An 18,225-nucleotide genomic window follows, 5' to 3' on the forward strand; every position below is an offset into this window, starting at 1 on the left:
GCCGTCCATTGGCCCATCTAGTCCAGATCCTGTTGTAATCTGAGGTACCCCTCTTCGCTGTCCACTACACCTCCAATTTTAGTGTCATCTGCAACCTTACTTACTGTATCTCTTATGCTCGCATCCAAATCATTTATGTAAATGACAAAAAGTAATGGGCACAACACCGATCCTTATGGCACTCCACTGGTCACAGGCCTCCAGTCTGAAAAACAACCCTCCACCACCACCCTCTGTCTTCTACCTTTAAGCCAGTTCTGTATCCACATGGCTAGTTTTCCCTGTATTCCATGAGATCTTAGCTTACTAATTAGTCTCCCATGGGGAACCTTGTCGAACGCCATATAGATCACATCTCCTGCTCTGCCCTCATCAATCTTCTTTGTTACTTCTTCAAAAAATTCAATCAAGTTTGTGAGACATGATTTCCCACGCACAAAGCCATGTTGACTATCCCGAATCAATCCTTGCCTTTCCTAATACATTGAAGAGAAAATGAGGTCTGCAGATGCTGGAGATCAGAGATGGAAATGTGTTGCTGGAGAAGCGCAGCAGGTCAGGCATCTAGGGAACAGGAGAATCGACGTTTCGGGCATTAGCCTGAAGAAGGGCTAATGCCCGAAACGTCGATTCTCCTGTTCCCTAGATGCTGCCTGACCTGCTGCGCTTCTCCAGCAACACATTTCCATCTCTTTCCTAATACATGTACATCCTGTCCCTCAGGATTCCCTCCAACAACTTGTCCACCACCGAGGTCAGGCTCACCAGTCTATAGTTCCCTGGCTTGTCTTTACCGCCCTTCTTAAGCAGTAGCACCACGTTTGCCAACCTCTGGAACTCACCTGTGACTATCAATGATACAAATATGCCATGGCAGGAGCGGCACCAGTCATTCCTAAAGATGAGGTGTCAACCTGGTGAAGCTACCAAAAGGGCTACTTGACTGCTAAACCGTCTTCAGTACCTACACAGTCACTGTGCCCCAACCCTTCCGCCATTACATCGATGACTGCATTGGTGCAGCGTCCTGCACCCAGGCTGAACTGGAGCAGTTCATCGACTTCACCCACATGGCCCATCTCAGACACATCCCTTCCCTTTCTTGACCTCTCTATTTCTACCTCTGGTGGCATTGTCCAGACGGATGTAAAAACAATGACTGCAGATGCTGGAAACCAGATTCTGGATCAGTGGTGCTGGAAGAGTACAGCAATTCAGGCAGTATCCGAGGACAGGCAAAATCAGACGGATGTCCACTGCAAACTCACAGACTCCCATAACTACCTATACTATACCTCCTCCCACTGAGTATCCTGCAAGAACTCCATCCCATTCTCCCAATTTCTCCACCTCAGACAAGGAGACATTCCATTCGCAAGCATCCCAGCTGTCCACCTATTTTGAACAACCTGCTTTTCCTCCCTCCGTCATCCAGATAACCCTCTGCCAACCACCTCCACTCCCTGTTTCACCACTCTAAACCCCCTCCCAATGAAATAAGGGAAAGTCTCCCTTGTCCTGACCTACCATCCCACCAGTCTCCACATCCAATGCCAAACACTTCTACCAACTCCATGTAGATCCCACCACCAAGAGCATCTTCCCCTCTCCACCCGTTTCTGCCTTCCGTAAGGACCATTCCCTCTGACAGTCCTTGGTTCATGCCACTCCCACCACCGAATCCCAGGTACCGTCTCCTGCAACCAGAAAAGATACAAAACCTGCTGGCCCTCACCTCCATCCAGGGCCTCAAACAGTCCTTCCACGTGAGACAGATATTCACCTGCCTGTGTTCCAACTTAGTTAACTGCATCAGGTGCTCCCAATGGGGCCTTGTCTACATCGGGGAGACCGAACATAAACTTAGCAATGTTTCACCAAGCATTGCAGCCAGGTCTGCATGCGCTGACTGGATCTCCCAGTCACCACCCATTTCAATTCCTCCACCCACTCCCTTTCTGATATGACCGTCCTTGGCCTCTTCCATTGCCAAGACCATAGCTCCTATTGGAGGAACAACACCTCATCTTCTGCCTGGGCACCCTGCAGCCCAGAGGACTCAACATTGAGTTCTCCAATTTCAAATAACCTCCCTCTCCATCCCCCGACTCTTTTCCCAGACCCTCCCTCTCTCTTTCACTGTTCCATGCTACCAATCGGACTCATTCCTCCCATTGAACAACCAGATCATACCTTCTACCTGTCTTCATTTTTCCCCACTTCACCATCCTGCCTCTGCTTCACCCTTTATCTGCAGCTCCCCCCATACCTACCCCTAGTCATGTAGAAGGTTTACATCCGAAATGTCAACTTCACCTCCTGATGTTACCTGGTTTGCTGTGTTCTTCCAGCCACCTGCCTGTCTACTTTGGATTCCAGCATCTGCAGTTTTTTTTGTCTCAAACCATATAAACAGCCTGGATAGACAGAGCGAAGCAAACCCACAACAAAAGGGCTCTGTGGTCTTGCCACATCCAGGCATGAATGGCGGTGGACAATTAAACAATTCACTGGAGGAGTCGCTCCACAAATGTGGATTGAAGATGAAATGATGGAAGAGATTGTCACATCATTGCAAAAGATAAGACTGAAGCATTTGTAGTATTCTTCAGCCAGGAGTAGCAAGTGAATGATCTATCTTGATCTTTCCCAGTGGTCCTGAGCATCACAGATACCAGTTTAATTCACTGCACATCATACCAAGATGCGTCATCCATTATTTAAGGCACTTGATGTCACAATGACAATGGGCCCTGACAACATTCTCCAAAGATCTTCAGACAGCACCTTCTAAAGCCATGACCAGTTCCATCAAGAAACATGGGGACACCGCCAACTACAAGTTCTCCTCCAAGTGACTCATCACCCTGACTGGAAATATATTTCCATTCCTTCGCTGTCGCTTGGTCAAAATCCTGGAACTCCCTCCCTAAAGTCATTGTGGGTCAACCTAAAGCATGTGGACTGCAGAGGTTCAAGGAGCCTACTCACTACCAGCTTCTCAAGGGAAACTAGGGACAGGCAATAAATGCTGGCCAGCCAACAAAGTCCACATCCCATGAGTGAATAATAAAAGGAACATAGCAACAAAAGTAGGCTATTTGGCCGTTGAACCTTTTCTGATGTTTCTTCAATGAGATCATGGCGATCTGCAGCCGAACTCCAAACACCCGACTTTGGCCCAGATCCCTTAATACCTTTGCTTAACAAAATTTTATCTCAGATTTAAAATTGATAATTGATCTAGCCTCAACTGCTATTTGTGGAAGAGAGTTATTTTGTGTAGACGTGCTTTCTAACATCTCTTCTGAATGATCTGGACTTAATTTTTAGATCATGCCTTCGAATCTAGAATCCCCAGCCAGTGGAAATAATTCATCTTTACAGATCCTGTGTTTTTCAGTTAATGTCTTGAAGGCTTCAATTACATCACCACTTAACTTTTGAAATTCTAGCAACGTAATTTATATAATCTCTCCTTATATTTTAATACCTGAAACCCAGGTATCATTCCTGGAGAGAGTACAATGTCAGCTTATAAGACCAAAATATCCTTTATAAGGTGTGGTACCCAGATCTGCTCACAGTACTCTAGGTTGGGTCTAACCAGGATCTTGAATAGCTTCAACGTAACTTCTGGGCCCTTATAGTCCAATCTGCTCAATATAAAGGCCGGCATTCCATTGGCCTTCTTGAATATTTTATACTCCAGGCTGTGATATTTTAAATGTCTACTCACCTAAACCCCCAAGTCTCCTTGAGCACTGTATTTCAGTACATACCAACTACAAACTTCCCTCATCTGTCTTCTGTCAATCCAAAATGGACAACCTTTCAATTGCTTATATCAAAATATACCTTCGACAGTTTTACTCATTTCTCTAGTCTATCAATTACCAATTGTGATTTTATGCTTTCATCTACACTGTCTATAGTGCTGCCTAATTTTACGTCACCAGTAAATTTGGATATATGGCTCTCCATGCCATTATCCAAATTGTTAATAAATAATGAATAATTGAGCCTTTTACACAAATCATTTTAGGACATTGCTATTCACATTCAGCCAATCTGAATGCCTATCCATTATCCCTACTCTCTGTTTCCTGCCACTCAACCAATTTTCCATCTGTGTCAGTAATTTGCCCTCGGTTCTGTGTGAGAGCATAATGACAATCTCCTGTTTAAAATATATATAGTTATCCATTAAACTATTTGTCCATATTAATTTGTGATGTTAAAGTTCTGCTCATGCCCCTAACTCTCCAAAGCAAACATTGTGCACTTGTTCACAACCTAGCTTCCCAATATTAAGAATGGATTTTTCCAAACAACATAAAATATTTTTTTTATGTTTCTCCGGCAATGAATTGAGCCTTTTAGAAGAATGTATCCTCACCAAGGCCTGCTCTGCATTTTCCATTTCTCTTATATGCAGTTTTATGGCAGAAGCCTCAATAGCACTAAAAATTGAATAGCTTCCCCAATTACAGCTTTTGAAACATGTGGTGCCTAAATGAAAGTGAAATCAGTTCAAGCTTAATTTTTACACTAAAAACAACTCTTGTGGATTTGATGTTTCTTTGGGCTTTGTTTGCTCTGTGCTCTGACATATTCTAAAGAGATTGATTTGTAACTCACATATCATTTAATATTGGCTTAGCGGTAAATAGCAATCCTGAAGCCCAGACTCTGGGGAAACAGGTTCAAATTCTATCAAGCCAGCTGGTGAAGTTTCAACTTGTTTAATACAGAAATAAAAGTTTGGAATTGAAAGCTAGTCTCAGTAGTAGTGACTATGAAACAATTACTAATTGGTGTTAAAAATAAAATACCGTTTCTATTAAAATACCTTTGGGGAAGGAAACCTGTCATCCTTATTTCATCGAGCTTACAGGTGATTGCAAAACACACAGAAATGTGATTGTCCCTTAACTGTTTTGAAGGGCAATTAATGTTAAGTAAAAAAAATTCTATCCTTGCCTTTGACATAGAATCATTTTTCCAGAAAAAGAAATCACACTTAGGACACAACATTGCACACTTGATAAATTCCTAGGTTATGTCCAGAGTTGAAACTGAAGACCAGTATGACAGAGCAAATAGTGGAGTTGGGCACAATTACAACATTTTAAAGGTGTCTAGGTTGGTATGTGAATTGGATGGGTTTAGAGGAATATGGGCCAAATGTTGGTAAGTGAGACTAGATCAGATCAGGGTGTTAAGTCGGTGTGGATGAATTGGACTGAAGGGTCTGTTGCCTTGCTGTCAGCATCCAAGACTCTATGTTATGAAGTTCAAAGCATGTATATTCACTTTAAAATAGAAAGTGTTTTTTCCTTAATTTTGAAGTAAACTTAAAGTGCAGGCTCAGTTGCCCGAAGTGAATAGCTAGGAGATGTAACAATTGGTTGTTAAATGGATACCTGAGTTTTGATTGCTGTTTTGACAACAATTCAAATTTAACCAATTAGTTTAATTTATGACCAGGATACTAAAATCCAAGTGAGTTTGAATTTATTGATTTGACAACATTGGACCGATGAAAGGGTTTGATTTTGGGGTATAGAAAACATTTTTAAAATTGTTTAGAGCAAGTTCCACCGAATAGCAGAGCTATTATCGTAGAGCCGGGAAGCTAACTGCCCATCTAATATCTTGCTCCGAAAGAAATTAGAAAACACTCTAGATCAAAAGGTACCTTTTCCTGTAAAACACACTGGCAGTAAAAAGGAAGAAGAAGACCCAGGGAGATCAGCAGATGGCAGGTTGAAGACAGCAGAGAAGACGGAGAGTGTGTGGACTTGAGATTAAGTTAACGTAATGTTTAACAATTGTGTTTTTGGAACAGCATATTAACAGGATTGTGTTCAGTTAGGGAAAAGAGTGTTCAGTTTGTTAATAGTTTTGTTTAGTGTTCTGTTAGGAAAATAAATTGTTATTTTTCTTTAAATAGTGGAAATTAGGTGTTCTCTGTCACACTCAAATTTAACAAATTACGAGGCGAGGTGAGCTTTTCTGGGTGTTTGGTTTTAACTATTAGAGTGGTTTTACCTTTGCATCGTAACACCTATGACTCTATGTCTAAGCATCTACAACTGTGGAAGCTTTACAATTGTTTTTGTTATTAATCACATTGTCATATTTCAAAAATCTAACTGGTGAATGCTAGAACTTGTGTCAACATGATCACATTTCTATAAGCATTCGTGTACACAGTTACACTTTATAATCAGACACTTCCTAGAGGGCCATCATGGCAGTGGTTAGCATTGCTGCCTCAGTGTTAGAGATTTGGATTTGATTCTACCTTTGGGTAACTATCTGGGTAGAGTTTTCATATTCTCTCTGTGTCTGTGTTGGGTGCTCTGGTTTTCTCCCACAGTCCAAAGATGTGTCGGTTAGGTGGATTGGTCATGCTAAACTGCACAAAGTGCCCAGGGATCTGCTGTCTAGCTGGATTAGCCATGGGAAATACAAGGTTACAGAGGCAGGGAGGTGGATCTGACTGGGATGCTCTTGGGAGGGTTGGTGTGGACTTGAAGGGCCAAATGGCCTGATTCCATACTGTAGTGATTCTTTGATTCTATGGCTTCCTAACCCAGCATCCATAGTTTCAGTCTGTGGCTATTCACATCACTTTTGATCAAAACAGATGGTTATCAATAACAAAAAGCAACACATCCTTTCAAAGATGCAGAACTGAAATTCTGCAAAGAAAAGTCTTGAAGTTTAACTTGAAAATAATAGTAAGAGTTGCCAAAGGCAGTGATGTCTTTCAACCTTGCTCTTCCACATCTACCTCCTTACCATCCCACCTATGTTGTGTACCAGTCGCAGAACATCTAAAAAGTACCAGCAGACACTGTACATAAGTTCCCCAGAGACATTATACATTTGGATGTAGGCATAACCATGAAGAGATGTAAGCAGTTTCATCAAATAATCCCCAGTGCCTGAACCTGTTGATGGATGCAGTAAACAGACCTAGTAACCGTTCTCCGAAAAGGAATTTTTGCCACAGAATTTCTTCCTTACCTTGGTGACAAATCCAAGGGGAAGAGATCAAAGAGACAAAAAAGTACCACAGTGTAGCAGCCATTAGTTGTTTACAATGAGCACTCAACCCCAATTATCAGCATTTGAAACAGTCCTGTTCAATACCCTGGTTTACTGATGACCTTCACTTGTAATTCTTGCCAGTTCATCAATAGGTTGTCATCAGCAAGGCTAAGATTGATTTCCAGGTAGAAGAACTGGTCAGTTCTCCATCTCTGGGGACCTGCGCCTTGAGAACCAGCCAAGGACACTAATCAGCTCCAATAAGCCAAGGAATGCATCAAATCCCCTCTGGGCCAACCTTCTCATAAATCCTTGAACAAAACTCTGCAGACATTATCACTGGATGGATTGTAAGGAACAGAGCAGAGTAATAGGCTCAGGCCTTGGCAATGATGCTTAGTAGATCAGAGCCAATTGATCCATCACTGGAGAGCAGTCCCACTCAAGTCTGTAGAGTTCCAGATACATCCCATCTTACTGCCCTTTGTATTTAGTTAACTGAATAAAATTGTTATTGTTCACTATTATCAGTCAGGACTATCTTCTGCCAACAATCTAGACCTCATCTCATAACACCAGGCACACACTGGGTGTTGGTGAATTACAGCAATGGATACAAGGAAGACACTATAATGTAGGAGCCATATATCTCCAGAATTTCTGAAAGTGAAAGCACTGAGGTTGAGATGGAGATTTTGCCAAATATTTACAAGTCGAGAGGTCAAAGTAAATCCCTCAACATCTCCAGGGAAATTGAAGGTTTCAGACCAGTTCTTTCCTTGAGGATACAGGTGATATCTCCCCATCCATAGGAACCTCCCCCCAGCCTGAGGGCAATGCATTCGCTAGCCTCATTCATCCTCTAAGGGAATCAAGAATACTGCTGGAGATTAATGCCTCAGATGAAAGAGACTTGGAGACAGAGGAATTCAGAGTTGCTTAAAAACTAAACAGTTCATGAGGTTAACAATTCATGGGAAGTGTGACACTTCCTTGAAGAAGCTCACTGGCTGCTTACCACCCTGGACAGCACATACATTCACTAAGTGAAGCCTTATTTCCCTCAGCCAGTTGGTGAAATGGAACAAGTGATTCGCACAGCCTCCTTATCATCTAAAATCTCCACGTTAAAAACTTGGAGCTAACAATACACTCATCTCAACTGAATTGAAGGCAAAGGGGCTCATGTACAGCCAACTTGGCTTCCCCAACAGCTACACAGCTTTGTCTATTGGATGAGTGTTTGGTTCCTGCAGGAAGGTCACCCCATACTGATCTCTAACTCCTGCAGGGGATTTGGGTAAGAAGGCAACTGCTGGCAACTGCACTTTAGCCATTGTGCCCTCCAGTGCATGGGGAAAATTTTCTCCATTTCTGCCTTATTTCTGCTAAATGTCTATGTGGTGTTAGTTTTTTAACTTTACTGTGGATGGGCTCTTCATTCAATCCAGCTGATTCTAAGGAGCTCCTACCAAGCCACATTTCAAAAGCTGCAATCCTCTTCTCAGCAGTCTTGCTGAGGGTCCAGCTCACACAGTAACATGCATAATGGTTCATACCAGAGATTGTGCAAGTTGCTTTTCAAGTGCAGTTCAATCTTTGATACCCTCCATATGTTATCAGCTGATGAGTTGTAATTTTGAACTTTGCCTTGATTTTAGATCCATTGACCCAATTTGTGATCTCTCTTGATTCCGTAATTTAAAATTGATCTAGATTCACAATGATTGCAGACTTAGAAGTCACTGAGAGTGGCTTATTATTGATCCTCAGCCCAAACCTCAGATTTTCTCTTTTGTACCCAGCCACCAATAATTGGAACTCCCTGAAATCCAGTTGACATAGCCAACATTCAATTGGATATTCAAGATGGTGGCAGCAGCAAGGTAGACAGCATTCGGTCTCCTGTGCCCAGCTGGTCCAGGTGGCCACTTCCTCCCTCCCTTCCTACCTTACCCTTTTAGTCTTTTCTCTTCTTTCTTTTTCTTCATCTTCTGCCTGTCGGCGGTGGCGGAGAGGGTGACATTACAGCAGGAGCAGGATTCTTGGTGAGGCAGCGGCCTGGCCTGGCTGTCGATCCAGGGACTCGGTTGTGGTGGGCCATAAGCAGGGAATCCAAGCATCATCAAGGTGATAGTGGCAGAGGAACCAATGGCTCCTGGTTTCTAGGTAGGTGTAGTTCCAGCACGGGACCCGGCATCAGCAGGTGGGATTGGCCCAGTGATGAAGACGTGATGCTAATTGATGTTAGTTGGCCAACCCAATGGCTCAGGGTTCTTGGTGGAGACAGCGAAGCAAAGATGTACTTTGTTTTTGCTTTGTCTTTTTAATCTTTTTATTCTTGGAGTATTTTATTGGTGCCAGATTGTGGCAGCAGTTAAAGCTTCTCACTGTATTTTACTGTGTTGTTCATTGTAGAGTACAAGTGACGATAAACCATCATTCATTCATTCAACCATTGAAGCTAATCTTATTTAATTTTATAACATTGATTTACAGAGTTACACAGTAGAAAGACATACCTTTTAACCCAACAGTCAGTTTCAGTCTTTAATTACTTTTATCTCTTGAATTCTCACCAAGACAGCCAAGGACAGTAGGTTTCTTTTCCTGAAGGACATCAGTGAAGAAGATTTCACAGTAATTCATGTAGTTTCATGGTCATTGTTACAAATATAAATTCACATTTATTTAATTAATTAAATCGCCCCAGTGGCCTGGTGGGATATAAAATCATCAGTCCAGACCCCTACTTTGCTCGTACCATAATATTATCACAAAGCCACTTTAACCTACATCATGACATGTGCATCCCTACTTAATATTGTCCACATGCCTACAATTAAATGCAATTAATATGAAATTAACATTTATGCAGTAAAATTGCATTCAAAGAAACAGAAAATTGAACATTAATCTTGTCTAATTTCTTGTCTATTGCTTCCCCTTGGAGCTCACCATGAGAAAAGGATTGAAACAGATGAAGTTCTAACATAAGTCAGATACAATTTACACCGTTATTAAATTTACAACATAGGCAAATGTTTCTAATCACAGTGTAATCTAACGTGATGCATGTGCAACCACTTGGGATGGAAAAACCATTTGTTTTGACTCAGATTTATTGACACATCTGGTTTGAAATTGAATTATGCCTGGCTCGAGAGTTTATTTTGTTGCTTTCGCTCTCTCACGAGCCATTTTTATTCTGCAAAGTGACAGAATGTACAAACTTTTGAAGGATGTATTGACTGTAATTTTGTTTTTCCATTGTTTTAGTGTTGCAGATGTCTCTTGGAACTGAAATGGTGCCCTTGCCCTGTAAATATACTTGAGGCATGGAACATGCTCAACACTATCTCAGTGAGGGCACCAGTACTGTCACCAGTAGCATTTAATGCTAATCTGATCTTTTCACAGAGTTATAGGGTCATAGAGTAATACAGCATGGAAACAGTCAGTTAGGTCCAACCAGTCTATGCCAAACATAATCCTAAATTAAATGAGTCCTACTCCTAGCCCATATCCCTCCAAATCTTTCCTATTCATGCATTTATCCAAATGCCTTTCAAACATTGTAATTGTGCCCACATCCACCACTTTCTCAGGAAGTTCATTTCAAGTGTGAACCACTCTCATATTTAACACAGCTGCATCAGATAGGTGACAGATACACTTTACTCCAGAAGAAGGGGGTTTTCTGTGATTTCTGACCAGGGAGAAGCAGTCATATTGTGCATGTACATATAGCAGGATCACATTTGTACACATTTGTACCTCAAGTCCTTTTTTAAATCTTCCTCTTTTGGACCCTATTTCTCTAGATAACAGCCATACATAAACAGACATAGCTAATGACATGTTGAGCAAGAAGGGCCCCCAACTATTAATGCTCTTGTAAATTTAACCTATTTTTCTAATTGTTCTGTTCAGAGATGTTATTGCACACCTTGGTACTGGGGTAGGAATACTGCTACTGTGCCACAAGATGGCTGTTTAACAGAGCTCTTAAAATGGGTCATCAACAATTTGCAAGCTAATTGCTGACTAAACTCCACAGTCTCTTTTTGAGTTTATTAAGTGCTTGACGCAATGAGGTGATGATCTTGCTTTGGGAAGTCTGCAGGGAATGCTGCTGCACAGGGTGAAAGCATTATTTGAGCTTTGTGATAGGGATTTTCACAGAACTCTGCCTGAAGTGATTGGAACAATGTCAGCCAGGTGAACGTCATATAATATGAGTTCCCTGATTGGGGCTGTTAACTTGGTCCAATCAGGGAGCCCTGGTTGACAGATATAAATGGGAAAGTCAGCGGTTCTGTCCAGTCCTGTTGCTGGCTCTCTGCTAGCTGTGTCAGTGTTATGTACTGTGCACGTGTAAATAAAGGGTGACTTGGTGAGTGAATACCAGCCTGCGTGGAGTAGTTGCCCTACTATTGCTTGCAACTCAAGCTGCAACTTCAGAACAGAACAAAGAATATACAGCAAATCACTGTGAAAGTTTCCAAGGCCTTAAATTTCTTCATGTTGCAATTATGTCAGTTGAAGAAAGCAACATATTTAACACTGCTGCAAAAGATAGGTGACAAATACACTTTGCTTCAGAAGAAGGGAGTTTTCTGTGTTCTCTGAGCAGAGAGAAGCAGTCAGATTGTGCATGTATTTAAGGCAGGATCACACATGTCCCCATAGTGTACAGTGCCGTTACCTGCCTGCACAAACTTTGTGGGGTCTCTGTCCAATGTTGATATATGCCACGACCACAACGATACCATTTGCTGAATGTTAGCTAGTGGATGCCCATTCTCAGCGTTTTCTTCCTGGTGAACAGCCATTATAACATTCACAATGTTTACTAATCTCTCATTACTCGAGTCACTGCATCAAACCAAAGTGGTTTATACCTGGGTAGCTGCTGGGTAGCTTTATACCTGGCACATAGATCTTATCTATAACATAATCACTGTGTGCATGTTAAGAGCTACTCCACCATGAGAAGCATCACTGAGAAGATTATTAATTTTCTGAAGCAATGGTTCCACTACCTGGAGTGGTTAGGAGGAGCCCCAAAGTACTCAACGTAGTGTATGTACCAATTCATGTCTCCTTGCTGCATCCTCCACAATCCTGCAATGGAGTTGAGCATCCCTTAACTGTACAGCAAGGCTAAGAATCCCAAAAGGAAGAGGATAACTGAGGTATTATCTGTTTTTAGACTAATTCAAATAAAACTTTAGACAAGAATAAAGATTAACCACACTTTTAATGGTGGTTTACAATTATGGCTGCATGCACCAACCACCCGGCAGAGGAATTGCATCATGTGATATTATGTCACTTCCTGTGATGGCTAACTATTCACATGAACTTATATTTAAATGAGTATATTTTTGAAAGCACACTATCACAACAGGAAGGTTAGGAGGAGAATGATGAAGTGGATTACATCGCATCCTGTCCAGGATCCCTTCTGCATGAACACTACCATAAATTGCCATTGTCCAACAATCACACATTTATACTGTGGTACACAGTGAAACTGTCCTCAATCTGTCAACAATTCATTAAATTATGAGTGCAGTTGACAAGGTGATTATTTTGTTTTTGTTTGTGATGATGATTGAGGGACAGATATTGACAAAGACACAGGGGATAGTTTCCCTGCTCTCCTTCCAAAAAGTACCATGAGAGCTCTTGGACCTTTGTCATCAGGTAGAAGGGTCTTCAGTTTCAAGTTTCGTCTGAATGATGATGGTGACTCCAACAATGCAGTTTTTCTGCAGCACTAGTTAGGGGAGCTGAAGGCATGGAGGTATTATCATTGGATTGTTCATCAACAGACCCAGGTAATGTTCTGGGGACCCAAGTTAAAGTCCCACCATGGCAAATGGTAAATTTTGAATTAAAAAAAATCAGAATTAAGCATCTAATAAAGACCATGACATGATTGTTTGGGGGAACATATCTGTCCAGATAAGTTGAGATTCTCCAAAATTTCTAAATCAAAGTCAACAACTTTTTCAGAATCCCAGAGAGCAGGGGAATTGCTTACTGGAAGTCCAAACTTCCTGGGTGATTCCCAGTAATTCAGTATATTCAGACTTCCACAAGATCTTGGCATGTAACTTGAATCATCTATTGTATCCTTTCTCTTTTCTCTTTTATATTTTTTTCTTGCTGCAGTATGTTTGCATGTTTAACATGCAATTTTTCCACAAATTTAACACAACACTTGTCCAAACTCAGCATTTGTGTCTTTTACTGATCTAATCTCAACCCATCAACATCTGACTGAAGCTGTTTCCATTCAGCTATTGTCTGCATATTTTCAGACCTTGTTCTTAACCCACATCTAGATCATTAATAATAACAGTAAAGTCAAGAGTCCCAATGCTAATCTTTGCAGGTTAATCCTGTGACAGATTTCCAAATGGATTGAAATGCTTTAAAAACTACTTTCTAAATGTATATTTCTAGACAGTTCTCAATTCAACTCCATATATTAACTTGAGTGTCAGAGATTTAATCTTGTAGATAAACTTTGCACAATAATTTGTCAAATGCTTTTCAGAAGGCTACATAGGCAATGCCTCTGATTTTAATGTGAGAGGGTAAAGGAAGGGCCACTGTCATCCACCTTGCATTCAGATACACACATAGTTTTGGTTAACTTTTCAGTCGAGATTTCAAGTCACCTGGTATCCAGTAGGAGTTGACTGAAAAATTCTAAAAAGGCAATAAAAATCACATTTGAATAATTGTCTAGGTAGAAGAATAAAACATTATACAAAATTTAGGGATAAACATATGTAAACAAAAAGAAAAAGGGCAATAAAAAAAGTGTCATGTTCATTTCCTTGTGATAGAATCAAGCATTATATTGCTAAATTTATTTCTCAAGGCTACAGAAGTTGATCAGCAGTAATCATCACTTTCCTATGCTCTTCAAAAGTCAATTACTCATGATGAACAAATCATAACTTTTTAAACCAGTTTTAGAGTGAAAGTAGTGGATAATTATGTCAGGTTCACTCCATTACTGTGATCACTGTGCAGGTCCTGTCAACAAAGACTACAACTACTTCTACACGTACTGTGGAAGAGTATAGTAAACAAAAAGCAATTATTGAAAGTGATGATTACTGCTGATCAACTTCTGTAACCTTGAGAAATAAATTTAGCAATACAATGCTCGATTCTATCACGAGGAAATGAACATGACACTTTTTTCTATTGCCCTTTTTCTTTTTGTTTACATATGTTTATCCCTAAATTTTGTGTAATTTTTTATTCTTCTTCCTAGACAATTATTCAAATGTGATTTTTATTGCCTTTTTAAATTTTTTCAAAGCATGTTTTAGTCTGCATGTGTAAGCATGAGACATTATTGCCAGGTTTTATTCAGTCATAATGCAAAATTCAAACACAGGCAAGGTGCTGGAAGACTGGAAATTGGCTAACGTGGTGCAACTGTTTAAGAAAGGTGGTAAGGACAAGCCAGGGCACTATAGATCGGTGAGCCTGACTTCATCGGTGGACAGGTTATTGGAGGAAATCCTGAGGGACAGGATGTACATGTATTTGGAAAAGGAAGGACTGATTAGGGATAGCCAACATGGCTTTGTGCATGGGAAATCATGTCTCACAAACCTGATTGAGAATTTTGAAGAAGTAACAAAGGAGATTGATGAGGGAAGAGTCCTGGATATGATCTATATGGATGTCAGTAAGGCATTCAACAAGCTTCCCCATGGGAGACTGATTAGCAAGGTTAGATCTCATGGAATACAGGGAGAATTAGCCATTTGGATACAGAACTGGCTCAAAGGTAGAAGACAGAGAGTGGTGGTGGAGGGTTGTTTTTCAGACTGGAGGCCTGTGACCAGTGGAGTGCCACAAAGATCAGTGCTGGGTCCACTACTTTCCATCATTTATACAAATGATTTGGATGTGAGCATAAGAGGTATAGTAAATAAATTTACAGATGACATCAAAATTGGAGGTCTAGTGGACAACGAAGAAGGTTACCTCAGATTACAACAGGATCTTGATTAGCTGGGCCAGTGGGCTGAGGAGTGGCAGATGGAGTTTAATTCAGATAAATACAAGGCGCTGCATTTTGGGAAAGCAAATATTAGCGGGACTTATACACTTAATGGTAAGGTCCCAGGGAGTGTTGCTGAACAGAGAGACCTTGCAGTGCATAGTGGAGAAGATGTCTGGTATGCTTTCCATTATTAGTCAATCTATTGAGTACAGGAGTTGGGAAGTCATTTTGCAGCTGTACAGGACATTGGTTAGGCCACTTTTGGAATATTGTGTGCAGTTCTGGTCTCCTTCCTATCAGAAGGATATTGTGAAACTTGAAAGGGTTCAGAAAAGATTTACGAGGATGTTGCCAAGATTGGAGGATTTGAGGTATCGGGAAACGAATAGGCTAGGGTTGTTTTCCCTGGAGCGTCGGAGGCTATAAGGTCACCTTATAGAGGTGTATAAAATCATGAGGGACATGGATAGGATAAATAGCCAAAATCTTTTCACTGGGGTGGGGGAGTCCAGAACTAGAGGGCATAGGTTTAGGGTGAGAGGGGAAAGATATAGAAGAGACCTAAGGGGCAACATTTTCACACAGAGGTCTCATTTCTTTGAAGACCCTCAGTTAAATATCATCCTTTCTGGTACTGCATTTAATATTAGGTTATTTTCTTTCTGAAGCAATATGTTAATTTATTTTAATATTCTTAGTATTAGTCAAAACATTATTATTAAATTCCATCAGATGAGCATTGTCTTCAAGGTTTTCAACCAATTTACATATTTGCTTTTTATTTCCACTATACCCAGTGAATCCACCGCATCTTGTTGTTGAACATTTTCAATGGTCCAATGTATTGTGACAGTTCTCTGATTCGTCATACAAGAAAACATGTATTTTTCATTCATTTCACTCTGTACTTCAACAATTGTTTGCCAAACTCTTCACTGTTATCTTTTCAACTGATATAAAATAAAACAAAATTTCTTCTGTAGCTATTCCTTAGGTTAAGCGCTGTTATGATTTGGATATCTTTCATTTGTCAGAAAAAAATCTGCTTACATCTTACTTGTTTGTTGTATTTTAGTGGAGGGAATGGTGTAGTGGTATTACTGCTGGAGTAAAAATCTGGTTATCCAGATTCAAATCCTACTTTGACAGATGGTAGACTTTTAATTCAATTAAAAGTCTGGAATTACAAGTCTAATGATGACAATGAAACTAGTGTCAATTGTCAATTGGTTGTGTCCCGAAATGTTGCCTCTCCTGCTCCTTGGATGCTGCCTGACCTGCTGTGCTTTTCCAGCACCACACTCTCTACATGTGATTCCAGATCGACAGTAATGTGGTTGACTCTCAACAGCCCTCTGGGTAATTAGGGATGGGCAATGAGTGCTGGACTAGCCAGCTGTGAATGGATAAGCAAAAAAGACCAAGCTGCTCCCATGATCTTCTTGTGACTTTAGGAACATATCTATCTTCCACATTTTGTCTTGTTCTTAAAACCTTCGCAATTACAGCATACGTCAGTCTTCCATGCTCAAGGACGTTTTAGAAAATGAACTCATTCCAAGTCACCTTCTGAAATCGGAAGCAATGATCCTAAGGCAATGTGGAAAAGCAAAGGAAGAAGCAAAGTATTATTATCAATGAGATTAGAGACATGAACAGAGAGTAAATTATTACTTTGATAAATAAAATGAAGAACTGCAGATGGTTGAGATCTGAAATGAAAACAGAAATTGCTGGAAAATTTCGGCAGCTACAGCAGCATTTGTGGGTGACTCTTCAACAGAAATGAAAGCAGCTAGGAAAATGCATTTATAACAAAGATGGGGTTGGGGGAGTTGTTGGGACAGTGGAGGGGGCTTGGTGGTGACAGGGATGTTGATGGCTAGGATGTGGGGAGAGAGAATGAGTGGATAGGTGAAGCCAGAGACCAAAGGGAGAGAGATATGAAAGTGGGAGGCAGGGGGGAGTTGCTATGTGTAGGCCAGGAAGCAGAGAAACTGAATAAGTGATCTAAGGCTAAGATTAGGAGAGACTGGGTAAGGTATGCTGGAAGCAACCCATATAATGTCATAATACGTCTAAGAGTAGGTGAGAATGGGTTGGCCATGCTGAAAGAAACCCATGGGAGAAAGTGAAGACTGTAAATGCTGGAGAGTCAGAGTCAAAAAGTGTGGCACTGGAAAAGTACAGCAGATCATGCAGCATCTGAAGAGCAGGAGAGTCGACATTTCAGGCATAAGCCATTCATCAGAAATATGACGGGGGAAGCGGGCTGAGAGATAAATAGGGGGGTGCGGGTGGGGATAGGAAGAAGGTAGCTGGGAAGGTGTTAGGTGGATGCAGATCGGGGGTAATGGTGATAGGTTGGTAGGGAGGGTGGTAAAGATAGGTGGTAATGAAGATGGGCAGGTAGGACAGGTCAACACGGCATTGTAAAGTTGGTGGGTTGGATGTGGCATGAGATGGGGAAAGGGGAGGTTTGGAAACTAGGGAAGTCGATGTTGATGCCATGTGGTTGGAGGGTTACAAGCCAGAAGATTAGGCATTCTTCCTCCAATTGTCAGGTGGTTTGAATTTGCTGGTGGAGGAGGTCCAGTACTTGCATATCCTTGAGGGGGTGCGAGGGGGAGTTGAAATGTTTAGCCACAGGGTAGTGGAGTTGTTTGTTGTGTGTGTCCCAGAGATGTTCACTGACATGCTCTGCGAGTTAGTGTCCTGTCTCCCCATTGTAAAACAGACCACAACGCGAGCAACTGAACCAGTCAATGAGGTGGATAGATGTGCAGGAAAATCTCTGCTGGATATGGAAGGATCCTTTGGGGCTTTGGATGAAGGTAAGGGGAAAGTATAGGCACAGGTTTTACACCTCTTGTGGTGGCAGGGGATGGTGGTGGATGTGGATGTTGGTTTGGTAGGGAGCGTAAACCTAACGAGGGACTCACAGAGGAATTATCTCTGCGGAATGTAGATGGGAATGGGAAGAGAAATATATTTCTGGTGGTGGGGTCTGATTATAGGTGGTGGAAATGGTGGAGGATGATGCGCTGTATCTGAAGATGAGGGGGGTGGAAGGTGAGGACCAGGGGTTTTACCTTGTTGCAGTTGAAGGGGTTGGG

The sequence above is a fragment of the Chiloscyllium plagiosum genome, chromosome 2 (assembly GCF_004010195.1).
Source record: "Chiloscyllium plagiosum isolate BGI_BamShark_2017 chromosome 2, ASM401019v2, whole genome shotgun sequence".
Classification (NCBI taxonomy): Eukaryota; Metazoa; Chordata; class Chondrichthyes; order Orectolobiformes; family Hemiscylliidae; genus Chiloscyllium; species Chiloscyllium plagiosum.